Raw genomic sequence first — 18,012 nt, forward strand, 5'->3', positions numbered from 1 at the left:
TAAATGCATTGAGTAGTAAAGAGGTTTAGGACACTTACACTATTTAGTTTTAGGAAATCACGAGTTAACTGGGTGAAATAAAGCTCTCTTTTTAAGCAGCTTTAATTAGTTAGAAGTTGAAGCTTAATAGTCTGTTAAAAAGTTATTTTAAAAATTAGTGAAGTGAATTAATGGTAATCTGACAGTAAGTCAGTGTGGTGTACGTCTGTGTAATTAGAATAGTTATGACCACGTTTATTACAAGGGGAGGCGTAGCCCTGAGTCTGCCATGTTGAGTGGCTCAGAGCACACTGGAATTGCATTCTCTAGCTGCTCAAAGCACTTCTGGATACATCAGCCATAATCAGGGCTGCACAGCTGTATGGTCTCTGACAGCATGATCACACTCTCCCTGCTGCTGTGTGGCTCTTCCGTGAGATTCTTGTCTAGTCGAGGTGCGTGGTGAGCTCCCTGAGGGCAGGAAGTCTCGTCTGTTGATTGCTGTATCCCCAGGGCCTGGAGCAGTGCCTGACACCCGATGCGTGCTCTAGTAATAGTCACCAAATGAATGCATTGAACTATGTCCTGATCTAGGACTTCTGCATTCTCCGAAATTATTTGTATGTTTGTATGTATGTCTCAGTGCCACTTCTATAATTTCTTCCTTGCCCTTTCAACTTTAGGAACCCACTTAGAGCAGAGATTTGAAGACGGAAATCCATGTGCACTTCTTACCGTAGATGAGCACATGGACTTGTGTTCACATGTCTTAATCTTCAACTTGTGTCGCCTACACAGATTCACTTTTGTAAGAACATGACTTATGTGAAGTCAGGCAACCACTAGTTGTGCAGTTCAGACGACTGCATCTCCAGCCTTACACTAGACTGCCCATTCTGCCAAATGATGGCCGTGGGGTCACGATTTATTGTAGTGATCACGATCCAATTGAAAATGCAATGCTTGGTGGCTTGACAAATGCTGGAGAGAATTTTCATAACAGCACATAGGGTCTGCAGGTCTTATGGCGTGAACTGAGGAGCCTGTTATATAACTGTGACAGATTTTGAGAGCTGATGTTGTTGGACAACCATGATGTTAACACACTTTCAAAGCAGAAGAAATTTGGGGGGAAGAGTTACAAAGAGAAAATATCAGTGATGGTAGGAGCATTTTCAAACAATACTGAAATGATATTCTGGGAGCGAACCTAAATGGGTGGAAAATGGAAACTCAGTAGATTTCTTTCCTTTGAAAACAGTAAAGACCATACAAGTATGAGATACCCTTCTTCTTTTGGAAGCAGTGACATGAGGAATCTGAAGGATTTCAAATGGTGAGGTAATTCCCTTTCCTTATTCCAGCAGTCCTGGCCTGACCAGGAAAAAGGTAAATATTAGATACCTGAGTTTTGGCATCATGGTCTGTGTTTGGTAGGATGGTTGTTGGGAGGTTTGAGGGCTAGGGTGTATACTCCCAAACTGTAGCCTTATCTGGGGTGTACTGGGAGCTGCCATGTTTGTTCCCTCCTGTGTCCTCAGCATTGTTGCTGGAGGCCACTGGGCCTGGGCTGTGGTTCTAGTCACTGAGGCACGGCAGCTGACTAGCGGCGCCAGAGACCGCCTGAGACCGTGATTAATCATTTTCTCTTTTCCCTTCTCTCTCTCTCCTTTTTAAACTGATGTTAATCAAGCAACAGTTCTTTGTAAATCTTTGAAGAGGTAATTTCCTATCAAACAGTAAGAGAGGAATTCTGTCTTTGTACAGTTTATACTGTTTTGGTAAATGACTGCTCTCTTGTAATACTCAAGAGGCTGTTTCATGCACGTAATGGATATTGAGATTTTAGTGTTTTTAAAAATAGCTTCTTCGCGTAGGAGGTTAGTGTGCTTGGTCACCAATTGGAGAATTTGGGGGAAAAAAATGTTAATGTCAGAGTAGGACTTAATTTAAACTTTAGCTTCTTTCTTTCAACTCTCTTTCAACTTCTCCAGAACAGTTATTAGCATAAAAGCTTAATGGATTCACATTCCCTGGGTTATATATGTGCTGCTGAAATTCAGTATTTGGTTCTAAATACTTGCTTAATAATCCCTAAACCGAGCCTAAAATGCTGGTGTGCTTAAACATTAGTTCATTATTACAAAGCCAGTCATATTTTGAGGATAAAAATAGAAGCATTGACTATTCCTTCGGTGCAGGTTTGGTGGAGAATATGTTGGTGCTGCTGAATATTTTTCATTTTAGAAAGAACGTTAACATTGATCTCACCATTGTTCTTACCCTGTTGAATCCTGACTGCCTCTTCTTCTCCGTGGAGTCAGTCCATCTCCGCTCCTTGCCTTGCACCTCACAACACGTCTGTGTGTTCTGCTGTCCTGCTTCTCACCTTGGGCCTTCCTTTCCCTTCTGCCTTCGCTCGGCACTACCTTTTTTTGGTACTTTCTGGAGGTTCTCCACCCTGATGTATAAATCTGGGACACTTCATTCCGTCTTCCCCTGACCTCAGGACCCCATGACCTGCTGGTCTGTTTTCTGCTGTCTTGCTAGGTCAGAGGCGCTCATCTCCTCCATGTCCTGCCCTCTTTGTCCATCCACTTCCTGTGACTGAAATGTACACTCAGACCAGGGCTCTGTCTCAGCCATTCGGTCGTTTTGCACCTGGAACATCACACCCACACCTGGTTCCAGCTATTCTTCACACATTGATTATCTCAACCTTTTTTTTTTTTTAAGATTTTTTACATTCTTATTTGAGAGAGAGACAGAGAGATGAGAGCACATGCACAGAGGGAGAAGCAGCTTCCCCAATGAGCAAGGAGTCCAATGCGGGGCTCAATCCCAGGGACCCAGCATCATGACTGGAACCATAGGCAGATGCTTAACCCACCCAGGTGCCCTGATTATCTCAACCTTTACGTCACTTGCTAGAGTCACTTAATCAATAATCTACTCCAAACTCAAATGCACTAGGTCACGAATGGATCTCCAGATCTTCCTGCTAAACCAGCATCCTCTCCTAGCTTTTCTGCAAGAGTATCATATCACTAAGTTTCTATTACTAAGGAACCATCTTGGGAAAAACTTGAGCATCACCTGCACTCCTCAGCATTCGCTCATTAAGTATTTTGGTTCTTGGACTTTTCATATTTGCTCTTTTCTTTTTGTCCTTCCTGAGTTCCAAGTCAAGCGCCCGTCTTCTTTCATCACCTAACATCGCTGAAGATGTCTCCAGTTGGTTACTCTGTCCCGCAGGTGTTCCCTATCCAGTCTGCCTTGTGTGCTGAGTGTAGGCGCTTCTTGATAAAATAGTCTTCATGTCACCTTCGTTCTTAAAAACCTTTTACTAACTCTCATAGACTGTGGGGGTAAAAGGTACAAATAAGGTAGGTCAGGCGCTCACCTTTTGCCATAGGCGAGCTCTGATTTACTTTTCCAGCCATTTCTGTTCTCCAGCTTGGAATCCTCCCCCTCAGCTCTGTTGGTCCACGTGAGATCTTGAATGCTTTTTGCAAACCCTGCTCATTTCCTCTGCTCTCATTTTGGCGTAGAATCCCTGTCCCCTTTCTTCACGTAGCTATGTAATAGTAATACATTCTGTAGTCAGCAAAACCGAAGGGGCATCTCGTGCCTCCTTTAAAGACAAAACTCTCACTTGAATTTATAGCACTTATTGTTTTACGGTCTCACAGTTAGTTTTGGGTTATTGGTGGGTTTTTTTTGTTGTTTTATTTTTAACTGTGGTATAAAAACAACAACAACACACAGAACATAAAATTTACCATCTTAATATCTAAGTGTACAGTTCTCGGTGGTGGTGTGTTACTGTTTTATATTATCACTTTGAAATTTTCTAGCCATGTCTCTACAGCTGATATATAAACTGAGGCCTTGGGTAAAGTATTGTTTGCTTCATTGCCTTCAGTCGTGCATTCATTATGTGCCTGTTGTTTCTAAACACTACGTTTTGCATCCTTGACTTTGTCTAGCGCGCATAGCAGATGTGAAACATCTGACAACCAAGTTTAAGACATTTCTTTTAGGAATAATTTTTAGTGTTGGAATTTGAAAACAGCTTGTGTGAAGAGTCATAGCTCATTCTTTTAAAAAATAAATGCCAGGGGCGCCTGGGTGGCACAGCAGTTAAGCGTCTGCCTTCGGCTCAGGGCGTGATCCCGGCGTTATGGGATCGAGCCCCACACCAGGCTCCTCCGCTATGAGCCTACTTCTTCCTCTCCCACTCCCCCTGCTTGTGTTCCCTCTCTCGCTGGCTGTCTCTATCTCTTTCGAATAAATAAATAAAATCTTTAAAAAAAATAAATAAATGCCAAATAAGACAAGCATTATCCTGGGGGAAATTTCTCACCTAAGAAAAATCTTTATAATAGGGATTAAGATTTTTATTTCCTCCCAACAAGATTGGTAAGGTAGATATTTGGCATGTGTGTGTTCTTAAATTGTAATGTTCAGTATTTCCTGTTATAATCACTCTATCTCTTCAATTACATGGTTATTGTCATTTTATATTGCTGGGTCAAGAATGAAATGTTTCGTGCATTTGATTTAGGCCCCAAACTCTCATATACTGTACTCTGTTTCTGGGAAGTCAGTTTGGTTTTAATATAACTTTCTATTTGGAGAATGTTAGAAGTTAGTGAACTAAATGTCGTTCCCTCCCATGGATGGACACCATTTTGTAGTACTCAGGCTATTGTTTTAGACTTGATGGTGACAGACTGAGAACCATCACCTTTCATATGTAAGCAGATGACAGTGGATTGAAGTATTTTATGAAAAGTAGTTTTCTTTAATTAAAAAAATGCAGTTGGTCACAATCCTTAAGCTTACAACAAATGTCAGAACTGCCATTAATTAGGTTAGCTGTTTCTGGGTAACTCTTAATTGTCTTGGGTGGATGGATGGACGGATGGAAATAGACACTTTTTTTTTTCAAAATTCTGATTTTATTTTACTCTAACTTTTTTTCTTTAATTTCATTCCATTTTATTTCTTTTTTAAATTGAAATATAGTTGACACCCAGTGTTACTTTAGTTTACTGTGTACAGCATAGTGATTCAACAACTCTATACATGATGCTGTGCTCATCACAGATGGTGTAGCTACCATCTGTCACTGTACAACACTGTTACAGTACTGATGATTATATTCCCTATGCTGTACCTTTATCCCCGGGACTTACTCATTCCCTAACTGGAAGCCTGTACCTCCTACACCCCTTCACCTCTTTTGCCCTCCAGAAAATAGTATGGAGGTTCCTCAAAAATTTTAAAATAAATATACTTATGATCCAGTAATTAATTCAACTACCGAGTATTTACCCAGAGAAAACAAGAACACTAATTCAAAAAGATATATGCTCCCCTATGTTGATTACAGCATTATTTACTATAGCCTGGATATGGTAGCAACCCAAATGACCATCTATAGATGAATGGATATAGAAGTTGTACTCAACACACACACACACACACACACACACACACACACACACACGCTGGAATATTACTCAGCCATAAAAAAGAATGAGATCTTCCCATTTGTGCCAACATGGTTGGACCTAGAGAATATTATGCTGAGTGAAATAGGTCAAAGAAAGACAAATACCGTATGATTTCATTCATTTGTAGAATCTAAAAAACACAAATGAATAAACAAACAAATGAAGTGTACGCTTTCTTAATTGATCACTCACTACCATCACACCAAACATCATGTGATTCCCAGACTATCCTGCATCTTATACATCACACATACCAGTAATGATACTGTATTGATTGGAATTGTTTTAATTCTTTTTTTTTTTTAATTTTTTAAGAGAATGTGCCCATGAGCAGGGGGCAAGGAGGAGCAGAAGGAGAGGGAGAGAGAATCTTAAGCAGGCTCCATGCCCAGTGAGGAGCCCCAGGCGGGGCTTGATCTCACAACCCTGAGATCATGACCTGAGCTGAAATCAAGCGTCAGAAACTTAAACAACTGAGCCACCCAGCTGTTTTTTTTTGTTTTAATTCTTAATAGAATTGTTTTTCCTCTCTCCTTATAGCCTGAGGGTTACTGGAAGGCAGGGGCTGACTTATGTATCTGTTCTTAGTGCCTAGCAGAGAGCCTAGCATGGAGTAGAAATGAAACAAATGTCTATAAATTGAAATAACAGCAGGATTGCTTATAAAAGCAAAATGAAATGCTGAATATTTGTATTTTAACAATAAGTATCTACTCTCAAGAAAAGCAATAGGCAAACATCCTCTGATATTTACTTTTTCTTATAATATGTAGATGACATGTGTATTTTAGCATTCCCTGGAATTAGTCAATAAGCACTTACAAAGGATATAGTAGATAACCAATTACTATTTTGATGAATAAATGATGAACACTTTTCCTAATATATATCATAGAAACCTAAATCAGTTATAACGTTGATGTTGCTCTTATTGATGTTATCATTAGTAAAATATTGCAGAAGGGCTGATTCCTATTTTAACATTTCTGAGAAGTGCTGCTTATATATGGTGATCTTTAGAATAGTCACTATCATTAAAGATGTGTATGTCCTGGGGCGCCTGGGTGGCTCAAGGTCTGTTAAGCGTCTGACTTTGGCTCAGGTCATGATCCCAGGGTCCTGGGATTGAGCCCCACATCAGGCTCCCTGCTCACCAGGGAACCTGCTTCTCCCTCTGCCTTTGCCGCTCCCCCTGCTTGTGCTCCCTCTCTCTGTCTGTCAAATAAATAAATAAAATCTTTAAAAAAAAAAAGATGGTTATATCTTGCTTGTCCTCAGATTTCATAGTTTTATAGGAAGGATGAGATTTCCTTCAATGCTTCTTATACTTTGCTTTCTTTTTCATTTGTTGGTTACACATTCATACCCATGAGGACAGCTGATAATCCTACCAGTCGATGGGAGGAGGTACTTTTAGGATAATGTTATTTTTATGTGAACAGAGGCTAGCTTAGAAGAAAGCGTGTTAGTTTTCTGTTGCTGTGTACCAAATTTCCACAAGCAACCATTTCTTAGCTCACAGTGGTATTGCTCACAAGGCATGGCTCAACTGGGTTCTCTGCTCACGGTTTCACACTCAGGTTATTGGCGGGACTGTGTTCTTGGTTGAGACTTTGGGGAAAAATCAGTTTCTAAGCTCATCAGGTTTTTATCAGGATTGAGGTCCCTGTGTCCTCGCTATCAGCCAAGGCCAGCCATCAATCAGTTCCTAGAAGTTTCTAGAAGCTACTGGCATTTCCTTGCCCTGGGCCTGCCGTTTTAAGTGCCTCTCATCAGCTGCAGCAGAATCTCTCATCAGATCCCCCTCACTTCCGATCTCTTAGTTTCTCTTCTGTGAGCAGCCAAAGGAAACTCTCTGCTTTTAAAGGATTCATGAGATCAGGTGAGGCCCATCCAGGTGATCTTCCTATCTTAAGGTTAGAGCACCATAAAACATCCCTAAGCATAGGAGTAAAATCCACTGTATTTACTGTCCTGGGATTATGCAGGCTATGTACAGGGTTGGGAATTCCTGGGGGCCGTGTTAGAATTCTCCTTCCACAGAAAATTCAGTTAAGATACTTGGGAAATGCCAAAAATTTACTTCCACACTTTTTTTTTTTTTTTTAAAGATTTTATTTATTTATTTATTTGACAGAGATAGAGACAGCCAGTGAGAGAGGGAACACAAGCAGGGGGAGTGGGAGAGGAAGAAGCAGGCCCATAGCATAGGAGCCTGATGTGGGGCTCGATCCCATAACGCCGGGATCACGCCCTGAGCCGAAGGCAGACGCTTAACCGCTGTGCCACCCAGGCGCCCCTACTTCCACACTTTTATTTTGGAGGCTGAAGACTATGTTTTATAGCCTTTCTCTTTCTCAACCCTACTGTATTTCCATAGGAAAGAGCAGTAGTCTGTCCTTCTATAAAGAGATGTCCTTACAGTCAGTAGGGCTTAGAGTTTACTGTTTGTGGTTTTCATTCATTGATCTGTATTCTTTCAGCCAATCACTCCAGGGCCAGTGGTGGCCAGATGAGGCCTGGAGTCAAGTGTGCAGAGCCTTGCAATTATCGTGGAAACCAGACTGACCCAGGTTAAGTAAGGGCTTACTCCAGGAGAAGAACTTGACAAGTGAGGCCACGGGGAAGGCTATGAACTTGACAACCTAGACCATAGGGAGCCGCCCTCCATTCATGACCAGAGGAATGACTTGCCGGAATCACTGTTTTTGGCAGATTGACCTGGAAACTGTATTATGGTTAGAGGTGAGAAGCCAGAAGCAGGAACCAGCCAGGAATTCAGAAGCGAATGTTTATTTATCAGTGGCAAGGGAGATCTAGAAATTAATTAGGTTCCTTGCATTACATTAATAGTAGTGGTGCTAGAAAAATAAACAAGAGTGGGGGAAGCTAAACACGATAAAAGAGAAAATCAAGCTGCTTTGTATGATCTGTAATCACCTGAGTAGAATTTGATTAATTTTAATGGAGACCATGGATGAGTGTTTTTTAGGATGCATGTCAGGTAAATAATCAATTTCTTATTAACTTATTGTTGCAGTTGGGCTTATAAGTATTTAAGTGCCTATACGTTTTTCTTCTCATCCAAACAATTTTGCTAACCAGGGGCATATGGAATAAAATGGATACCCAATACCAGATGTGTATTTGACATGGATTTGTATTTATACATATAGCATTTGGCTTTGCCTGTTGCCCTACTACCCCTTGCAAAAAACTGCAACACTCCCTTTAAATGAGATGGATAATGGATCTGTCACATTTACTACTGTAGCGATAGGTTGTTCATTGCTTCTGAATACCACACTTTTCTCTTTGTTGAAATCACATACTCCTGGTTTTCTCAGAGTCAGTATTCAGAGGGAGTTTGGCTTTTACTTCTTATTCCCCCCATTCATTTTTTTGACTGAAGAATTTTTAAGATACAAACAAACAAACCTGGAATACTAGACAGTGAACATATCTGTTTTCACGTAAGTATAAAAATGCTGGTTTTGCAACCATTGAATGTGGAGTTCTCGCCACATCATTGGCTGATAAAACTATAAATAAACTCGAACTACGGAGCTTTGTACCATGAGAAGGAGAGCATTTAGCTTCATTTTTTGTGACTAAAAGTTGCAGTGCAACCACAATAAGAAAAGGACATGGTAATTTGCAGGGTAGCGGTGGAACCGGAGATGCTGACATGCTGACGGGTTTTAAAGCAAACCTACAGAGGAAATAATTTATTCATTCCATAAATATTTATTGTCTGAGCCTGATCTTCTACGGCTGGGGATATAGTAGGAAACAAAAACAGACAGTGAGTTCTGCCCTTGAGAGGCTTCTGTTTCCGTGAGGTGGAGCAGAAATGCGGAAGATAAATAAATATAAAGGAAACTGAAGGTTGGGGATAGATGGTGTGTTGTAGGGTGAGGCAGTAGCATTTTAGAAGGTATGCTAGGCAGGGCTCTAGGGTGACCCTGGTACTGGGCGGTGGGGCCAACAGAGCGTGGTGAAGGTGCTGTCACTGCTGTGGCTGTTTGATTATGGTATAGAAGACCGCCTCTCAGCAGACTGGGGTGGGAATTCTCCTGCGGACCGTGAAGAAGGGAACTGTGAGAAGGCCACTTGGCAGGGGACTGGGTGCTGCTCTGCTAGTGGTTGAGAATGATCCCCGCCCACAGCCCGCAGGAAAACCGGGACCTCAGTCCTGCACCCCCAGGGACTGAATTTTGCCAACAGCCGCAGGAACTCAAAGGAGAACCCCAGGCTCCTAAAGGAAATCTACCCAGAGGTCACCGTGATGGCAGCCTTGTGAGACCTGGAGTCAAGAACTGAGGTAAGCCACACCCGGGCCTTGACAGATACTGGGAGATGTTAACTGGGTGCTGTTTTAAGCCACAGCATTTGTGGTCATTTGTGACACAGCAACAGAGAACTGATACAGATGGGGGGCCAAGGAAGGCCTGACTAGGAGGGGATACTTGAGTCAAACCTGTACCTGGGAGAGTATGAGCCAGCCATACAGGTTTCTGTGGGAAAGGGCCGCAGGTAGAGGGAGCAGCCAGGAGAGCAGCATTGATGGGGTGGAGGGGGGCCCCATGCCCATCAGAAGTGAGGTCAGAGAGTGTTTGGAGCCAGAGTGGAAATGGCCGTTGGGCTGTTAGGGTTTCAGCTGTTGCCCTAAAGGCGATAGGCTGTCATTAGAGGGGTATGGACTGAGGAGTCCAGTGACATATGTCCAGTGACATATTTTCAATTGCTTTATCTCCATGATAAAACATGTTTTCTGTTCTTCTGCAGCATTTGAACTCACTCTTAAAGTTTTTCTGTTTGCTTTCGATAGATGGTATTATCTCTTGGACCCTGGTAGGTAGGGAAGTGAAGCTGGGTATGAAGCACTGTTGCCACCTCGTGCTGGGAAGATTCTAGCACTAACTAGGAGCAGACCTCTTCTTCCTGAGGGCAAATAGATGTGTAAGCCTGGGGCCTCCCAAGAGCCCCAGGGCAGGTGTACGTAGCTCCCCAGGTGAACAAGAGCAGGCAGAGCCTTCCTGTATCTTATCCTAGACCTCAACTTCGTTACCACAGCATGGATAAGCAATCAGTGTGGCTTTTCAAGATGGGGTTTGCAGAAGACCCAGGACTTGCTGGTATAGGTTTTGTTTTGTTTTGTTTTGTTTTGTTTTTAGAGAGAGAGAGAAAGACAGCAAGCACGAGTGGGGAGGGGCAGAGGGAGGAGGAAAGAGAGAATCTTAAGCAGGCTTCATGCTCAGCACAGAGCCCGATGCAGGACTCGATCTCATGACCTTGAGATCATGACCGGAGCCGAAACCAAGAGTTGGACGCTTAACCAACTGAGCCACCCAGGCACCCCTAGTTTGCTCTTTGTCTTCAGTTAGACACAACTACACTGTTAGATAGACAAAAATAGGAGGGTACCCTCTGGGACTTCAGCAGATAGGGAAAGATTGAGACTCCAAAGAGCAGGGCAGTTGAGAGGAGGGGAGAGAGTAGTCTCTGGGCCCCTGTGGAATCTGCATTTACCAAGAGCCCCAGGGCTGGTGTATATAGCTCAAGCCTCTTTGGAATTGCTGGGAGTGCGGAGAGCCATGCCCCTCACACGCAAAAGACCTCTACCTGTGGGTACATCTGCTTTTATATAAGTAATCCCTTTAGTTCATAAATTTCTTTTTCAGGCTAGTTACATATTTATTCCTATTTCTTCCAAGTTAACGATTACTCCATTGCGCTTTTTCCTCTTTTTTTCCTTTCTCCATTTTCCATCATATTATCAGCTGGGCTATTTTAATCTAGTATCAAATTGCTACATTGTCAAAGTAGTACCTTTTTTAAAAAGAGTCACACAGGCAGTGATATGAAATCTTTGGGAACTGAGATAGTTATTCATGCCTTCTCTTGCCCCAGAAAGGGCTTGAGCGCCAAACCTTGAGAGTTTGGGTTTCAACTGGTTGACCTTCTGGAACGAGGACACCGTGCTGACTTTGTCACCCAGGACAGTGAGCAATGGGGTCAGAGAACGGCCGTGTTTGAATGTACGCACCCAGATTTATGGTGTTAGAAGTCCAGCGTACCTGTCCTTCCTGCCTGCCCACAGCTGAGGGTCTTTGTGATCTTTGCTCACCTCGGACTTCATTGGCACAGGCTCCCCCTCCTCCCGCCCCTGGGCGGCATCTTTTTTTTTTTTTCTCCCATTTCCGGTTATATTCCCTTTGGGCATGGAAATAGTTAACCATTCCTGATCTAAAGATTACATCTTAATTAATTTTCCTTAAACCTTTGAACACAAATTCTTTTGTATTATTTGAGAAGAATACATCATGCTTTTCCCTCCTCCCTTAGTGTTTTGTGTGCTTTCGAAGCACAGCATTTTCAGTGCCCTTTTCAAGTTGAGTGAATCAATTGTGCTCTTAAGTAACAGCAGTGAATTTTTTTTTTTTTAAGGCGCTTTGGGCCTGTGGAGATCCAATCCCCTTCAAATGAAGCCTTCCCTTGTAAGAACACTTTCTCTAGCCATCTTGAGTCACACATAGGATCTGCTCTGTTTCCAGCTGTGATCAGCGTTAACACCTGCTAATGTGTTGTGTGCAAGAAAGGATAAACACCCTCAAGTCTTCTGCTTCTTGATAAAAATTAGCAACTTCCAGAAACTTGAGAAACATTTGCCACATCTAACATTATACACTTGGTTACAAAGGATTGCTTATTTATAGATCTTTTTTGCTCTGAAGCATCAGCTTCCAATAGAAAAGACCAGATTCCACACTGCTTTAGAGGTTGACAAATGTTGGCCCATGGACCACATCCAGACCACTGTCAGGTTTTGTAAATAAAGTTTTATTGGAACCTAGCCATGATCATCCGTTTATGTGTTGCCTATGGCTGTTCCATTCTATAGACGCAGAATTGAGAAGTCATGACAAAGACTGTGTGACCTGCAGATACTCAATATCTGACCCTTTACAAAAAAGTTTGCCAACGGTGGTCTAAAATAGCTAACTTTTTTTCAACTAAAACTTTTCAGCCATAACGTAATTTTGGAATCATTGATATCTCCGGCTTTTTAAAGTTGTCGGGGAGAGTCCATTGAGAAAAGAGCCAGTGGTTTAAAATAAATAAAAATTCAGGTTGTTTGGTTTTCTACCACCACTTCCATTTCCACAGGTTATCAAAATGTATTTAACTTAAGCATAATGTGTGGAAATGTAAAATAAAAAGCATTTCAGGTCACAGTAAAAGAGAACATTGGCATTTCTATGTCACCTTAGTATTAGGTTGCATTTTCACAGGGCTCGATAACACTTAGAATTCAAATCTTCATGAAGGCATAATTCACACGTTGCCCGAGGTCTCCCTTATAAGCCACCCAGTTTGACATGTTTATAGCCTAAAGTGAAGGCTGAATTTGCTTTCACTAAAATCAAATGAGAGCTTAGTTTGCATGGGTTTCTGTGTATGTGTGCACGTGTGTGTCTATGAAGATTTCAATGCTTTTCTGGCAGGTTAATTACATTTTCATACTAATGCGTAGTTTCTTTGAACTGCTGTTATATTTTCCATAGGCTTTTGGTTGTTAATGTGTGTTCCAATATGATAAGGACAGATCCCCTCTCTCCCCGTGCCCTTTCCATCCCCATCACTGGTGAAATTGCAGGGTATTGTCATACAAGCCAGACCCTGATAGAGAACGTTCTCTCCATGGCTGTCTTTTGCTTCAGGGGCTAAGGCAGGACACAGAGCTCAAAGTGAAGAAGTCTGTGTTTTTAGTGGAAACGGTCTGCTTTGCTTACCCGTCCAGACCTGGTAAATGAGGGCAACAGAGGGGTTGTGTTAAATGTGGCAAAATCTAATTACTGCTTGATTTATAGCCATATCCACAGTATAGCCAAGGGGGCAAGTTCACTGCCGTGAAGCATACTTGGCTGGTTATGGACTGCCTGAAGGGCTCTGTTCTCCTCTGCTGGCCCCTGCAGTAGGAGACTGCTCTCATTGGTGAGGGCACTGGGCCGGCTTACAGGTCCTCAGGCCCAGGGGGGACATCTGGCCAGGGCGCCTCGGGCACATGATGCTGGCATGGGTGAAGTCGTGCTGGGTTTGCTGGACACACACACACACACACACACAGCAAACTGAGACAGCTCCACGCAGTGTTTTTGGCAAGGCTGCTCTTCTCCATTTCCCGGATATTGGGAAACGAAACTATTTTCCTAAGGACTATAACAGGAGGCTCTGCTTTCTTAATTGTTCTTATATCTTGTGCCATTGTGAATCAAGCTTGAGGATCCAAATTCCAACACGACTATTTTCCATCAAGAGCCCCCCCCCCCACCCCTGCTGACCCGTCCCACTCCCTTGCCAGTTACCTTTAGAAGCTGCCCTAAAGGCTCAGAAGCTCAGAAGCAGTAGTGTGGCTTCATGGTGGCAAAGGCGTGTGTCAGGGTTCGCTGCCAGCGTGTCCCTCCTTCGACCGGTCCCCGCTGGTAGCCTCGAGGTCACAGACCTCTCAGTTCCTGAACTATGAAGTGGTGACCATAGTTAGTGCCTGCTTCATTGAACTGTGGCAAGGATGAAGTGATGAATGTGTTTGTCATGGGGCCAGGCACAGAGAAAGTATTCAGGGAAGGTTAGCTGTTCCTGGGCCAGCACTGAATTGAAGACTCACCTCTGTCTTGTGTTCTCCTGCTCCTGCCCTTCACCCTCACAGGTGGGAGACCGTAGTGCTTTGATTTCATTTGCATTGTCGCTGGGGACGGGTAGTTTATCACTGCTACAGCTTGGAATTGTCTGCATGGGGCATGTGGCTATTTTTTTTTTTAATTTTCTACGAACAGTACACCCCCTTATTAGTTTCAGGGAGCCAGCTCTCACCTTTCCTTCTCTCCTCTCCCATCTCAAAGTTGTGAAATAGTTATCCACACAGCTGTTTTTATTTAAGAAGAAACTGAGGCATGAAGAAATTCAGTAATTTTACCTAAATCCACATAACTCGTAAGGAATAGAAGAGATATTCAAGCCCAAGACTATCTTAAAGCCTCCTAGGACCTCAAGATGCTTAACTGTGAGTTTGTTTCTGTGACATACAAGTCAGAAGAAAAGGCAAATGGATATAGTATATCCTATAAAATGTGTTTTAATTTCTTCCAGAAACCTGCTTTATGACAAACATGAGACCAAAGAAAAAATGGTCAGGTAAAAACAGAAGAGGCAAAAATAACTTACAAGAGAGGCATTTTAAATGGGTGCTAACAGCAGTTAACTGTTGAAAATAAGCTTTCCCAGGGCCTATAAATAGAAAAAAAAATTCTCAGGCCCTGATAGAGTAATCTAAACATTAAGGTGCAACATGACATTCAAATGAGTAAACTATAACTGACATGAATTCATGTGGGACTGAGTCATCATTCCTTCTTTATATATGCATGACATACTACATATAAATAAAAGGTTGGAAAGTTCAGAAGAATTTAAAATAAAAATAGATTTTAATTAAGATATCAAATCAGCATTAAGGCCCTTGAAACTTCGTGATGAGACAATGTTGGTAATATCGTGTCTTTATTTATAAAGTATGGGATTTTTTGAGGTAAGATTTAGAGATCTTAAGTGTACAGTTTGATAAGGAAGGTCTAACAAACATACACTCTCTTAGAACCACCCTAATAAAAATGTAGACCGTTTCCATCACCCCAGCAAATTCTCTCTGCCATTTGGCAGTTAGTTTCACCTTTTCTACCCCAGAAGAAATCATTGTTCAGCTTCTGATTTCTATCACCATAAATTAGTTCTGTCCGGTTTTAAATGTATATAAATGGAATCACAGCAAATACCCTTTGTGTTGGTTTCCTTTCATTCGGTATCATGTCTTCCAGATTTGTCTGTGCTCTTGTCTCAAGAGCTGGTTCCTTTTGTTGCTGAGTAGTGTCTCATTGTGTGTACATAGTGCAGTTGCTTTTTCTCTGGTCTTCTGTTAATGGGTATTTGGCTTGTTTCCAGTTGGGCATTTGGAATAAAATTGCTGTGAACATCACTGAACAAGTCTTTTTGTGGACATATGTTTTCCTGTATCTTGGATCATACCCCTGAGTGGAATTACTGGGTCAGAGACCAAATGTTTGATTGACTTCAGACCTTCCCATTAGCAGTGTGTCAGAGTTCCAGTTATTCCACATCTTTGCCGACATTTGGTATTGTCTTTTTATTTTTAGTGATTTGAGTGGCTATGAACTAGTGTCTCATTGGGTTTAAATTCGTGTCTCCCTCACGACCAATGCTGAGTACCTCATGTGCTTCCACATCTCTGTGTATCTTCTTTTGCAAAGTGTCTGTTGAAGTCCTTTTCCCTTTTTAGAAGTTGGGTTGTTCATCTTTCTATTATTGATGTGTAGTCCTTTATTTTTTCTAAAAGTTCTCTTTCAGATATATGTACTAGATCTATTTTCTCCTATTTAGTTTTTGCCTTTTCTTTTTCTGACAGTGTCACTTGATGGGCAGAGGTTTTTAATTTTTTTAAAGAACAGGTTGTCAGTTTTTTCTTGAACAGTGTTTTTTGTGACTCTGGGAAATTTTAACCTACGTCAAGGTTGCAAAAATATTCTCATCTGTTTATTCTAGAAGCGTTACACTTTTAGATTTAATTTGTGGGTCTGTGATCTGTCTCAAGTTGATCATTTTGGTCCATGTTTACTATTTTTCTAAATGAGTATCCACCTGTTCCATCATCATTTTTTGAAAATACTTTTCATTCTCCATTGAATTGTCCGAGTTCCTTTGTCCAAAAGGAACTTGTGTATTTGTGGATCTATTCCTAGATTCTTCTGGTTCATTGATGTAGCAGTTTATTTTCATTAATGCCACAATGTTGGAATTTCATTGTCTTTGTGCAACAGCTTACGGTCTTTCTCTAGGAGGAGGACCCTTATCAGTGGAAGCACAGATGACCCAGCATGCAGGTTCCTCACAGTGGGACACATTGCCACAAAATGTAAAACATCACTAATACTTGACATGGAATTTTGCAGGTGGAATGTGTTTTGCGGTTGGATGACTTTGGTTTATTCAGATATGAAAAATTTGGTGTAATACATTCCATGTCACTGCAATTTAGGTCAGAGAATAATGCTGAAAAGAAATATATATGAAGGAATGAGTGAACACAGACTACAGAACAGCCCAAAACTAGTATATCAAAAAGGAAGATAGGTTAATTGAAATTTCAATTAATTTCACACAACTGAATTCAGTGTTTTAAATGATAGTGCTTTAGTATTGTTCCTTCTTGGTTTTCAATGGAGTATTTTTTCCCTGTAAAATACATCCTTTCCAAAAGGTACGCATCTTTGGGCATCTTCGGGGAGGACAGAGATTAAGTTGGTTTTCCAAAAGAAAAAAATAATAGGAGAAATTCTGCGTAAGTTCCTTTGCTGAAAATGAGGACATTAAGAAAAGTAGTAATTACAAATCAAAAAAGATCTTCCTTTGCTGTGCTTCCTCCCTTGTTCTATCCTAGGCTGCGGCTTGAGGCAGGAGACTCTGGCCCATCTATGCAGGGCCCTGACTTTCACCTGGAGCATCTAAAAAAGTTGACATGTTGATTTTCATCTATCGGACCACCCATCACTACTGATGGAGTACCAAGACCTTTAGGAATTTCTAATTACTTCGTCCAAAAACCAAGGATCCATTCTTTTGTGTGGATAAGCTGTGCTCATTGTAGGCAAATTGAAATTAACTAATTTCCTCTTGCACCCCCAACTCACCCTCAAGATAACGGAACACGGGGTACTGAGTTTTTAAAGCCTGGCATTGACTCACATCACGTATTCAAATTGGATATGTTCTTAAACAACATTAGAAATAAATGCAAAGATTATGCTTACCTTTTGGAGAAAGATGATTAAAACTGCAAATGCTTCTTTAGTCCATAAAGTGTGCCAAATACCATCAAGATACGGGGTGGGCAGTTTCTGTGGCTGCCCTCTGGGCTCCGATAGTGCTTTTCCACTAATCTGTTAGGTACTTTATACCATATTTTCCTATTACAGAACATTTCTGTGATGTTAATTTAAAAGCCTTCTATATAACTTAGTACGCAAACCGCTTGTGTAGGCTTGACTCAGACTTTATGATAAAAACCATTCATCATGGGCTATTCCATGTAGGAAGAATTTAAACTCTCCTCTTCATTAGAAGACCTGCCTTCAGTAGAATTAAAATAGCTTCTCCCTGAATGGGAGCACTGATTTGGCAATGATCATGAGCAGTCAATTCAAGAGGAATGTAATCGAATACTTGAAATTTAAATTAGCTTGTAATCTGACATTGAAAATAAAGCAAAAGAGAAGCCCAAGAAAGTTTCCTTAAGGTGAATTAATGTCCTTCAAATCACTTCCAGTTTCAAAGTTAATAACATACATACGATAAAAGTCATATGCAATGAGGCTCATCTTTTTTGTGCTCCTTCTCCCTGATACACTGACACCATGATTAGAAAAACGCTTCCTACAGA

General features: G+C 41.5%; 1 protein-coding gene across 4 annotated transcripts in view; it reads left to right on the plus strand.

Annotated features, from left to right (window-relative positions):
• FAM110B (family with sequence similarity 110 member B) overlaps positions 1-18,012 on the plus strand; it is a 147,283-nt gene that overhangs the window by 50,559 nt on the left and 78,712 nt on the right. Inside the window, exon 3 of one of the 4 annotated variants that reach the window (XM_040625855.1) lies at positions 9,671-9,825. The exons of 2 other annotated variants lie outside the window; for them this stretch is intronic. The gene's annotated coding sequence lies outside the window, so the exon portion shown is untranslated. Of the gene's footprint in view, positions 1-9,175; positions 9,826-18,012 lie in introns of those variants that run through there. One more of the 4 variants, XM_040625856.1, reaches the window with a different exon arrangement.

The sequence above is a fragment of the Ursus maritimus genome, unplaced genomic scaffold (genome assembly GCF_017311325.1).
Source record: "Ursus maritimus isolate PB19 unplaced genomic scaffold, ASM1731132v1 scaffold_9, whole genome shotgun sequence".
Lineage (NCBI taxonomy): Eukaryota > Metazoa > Chordata > Mammalia > Carnivora > Ursidae > Ursus > Ursus maritimus.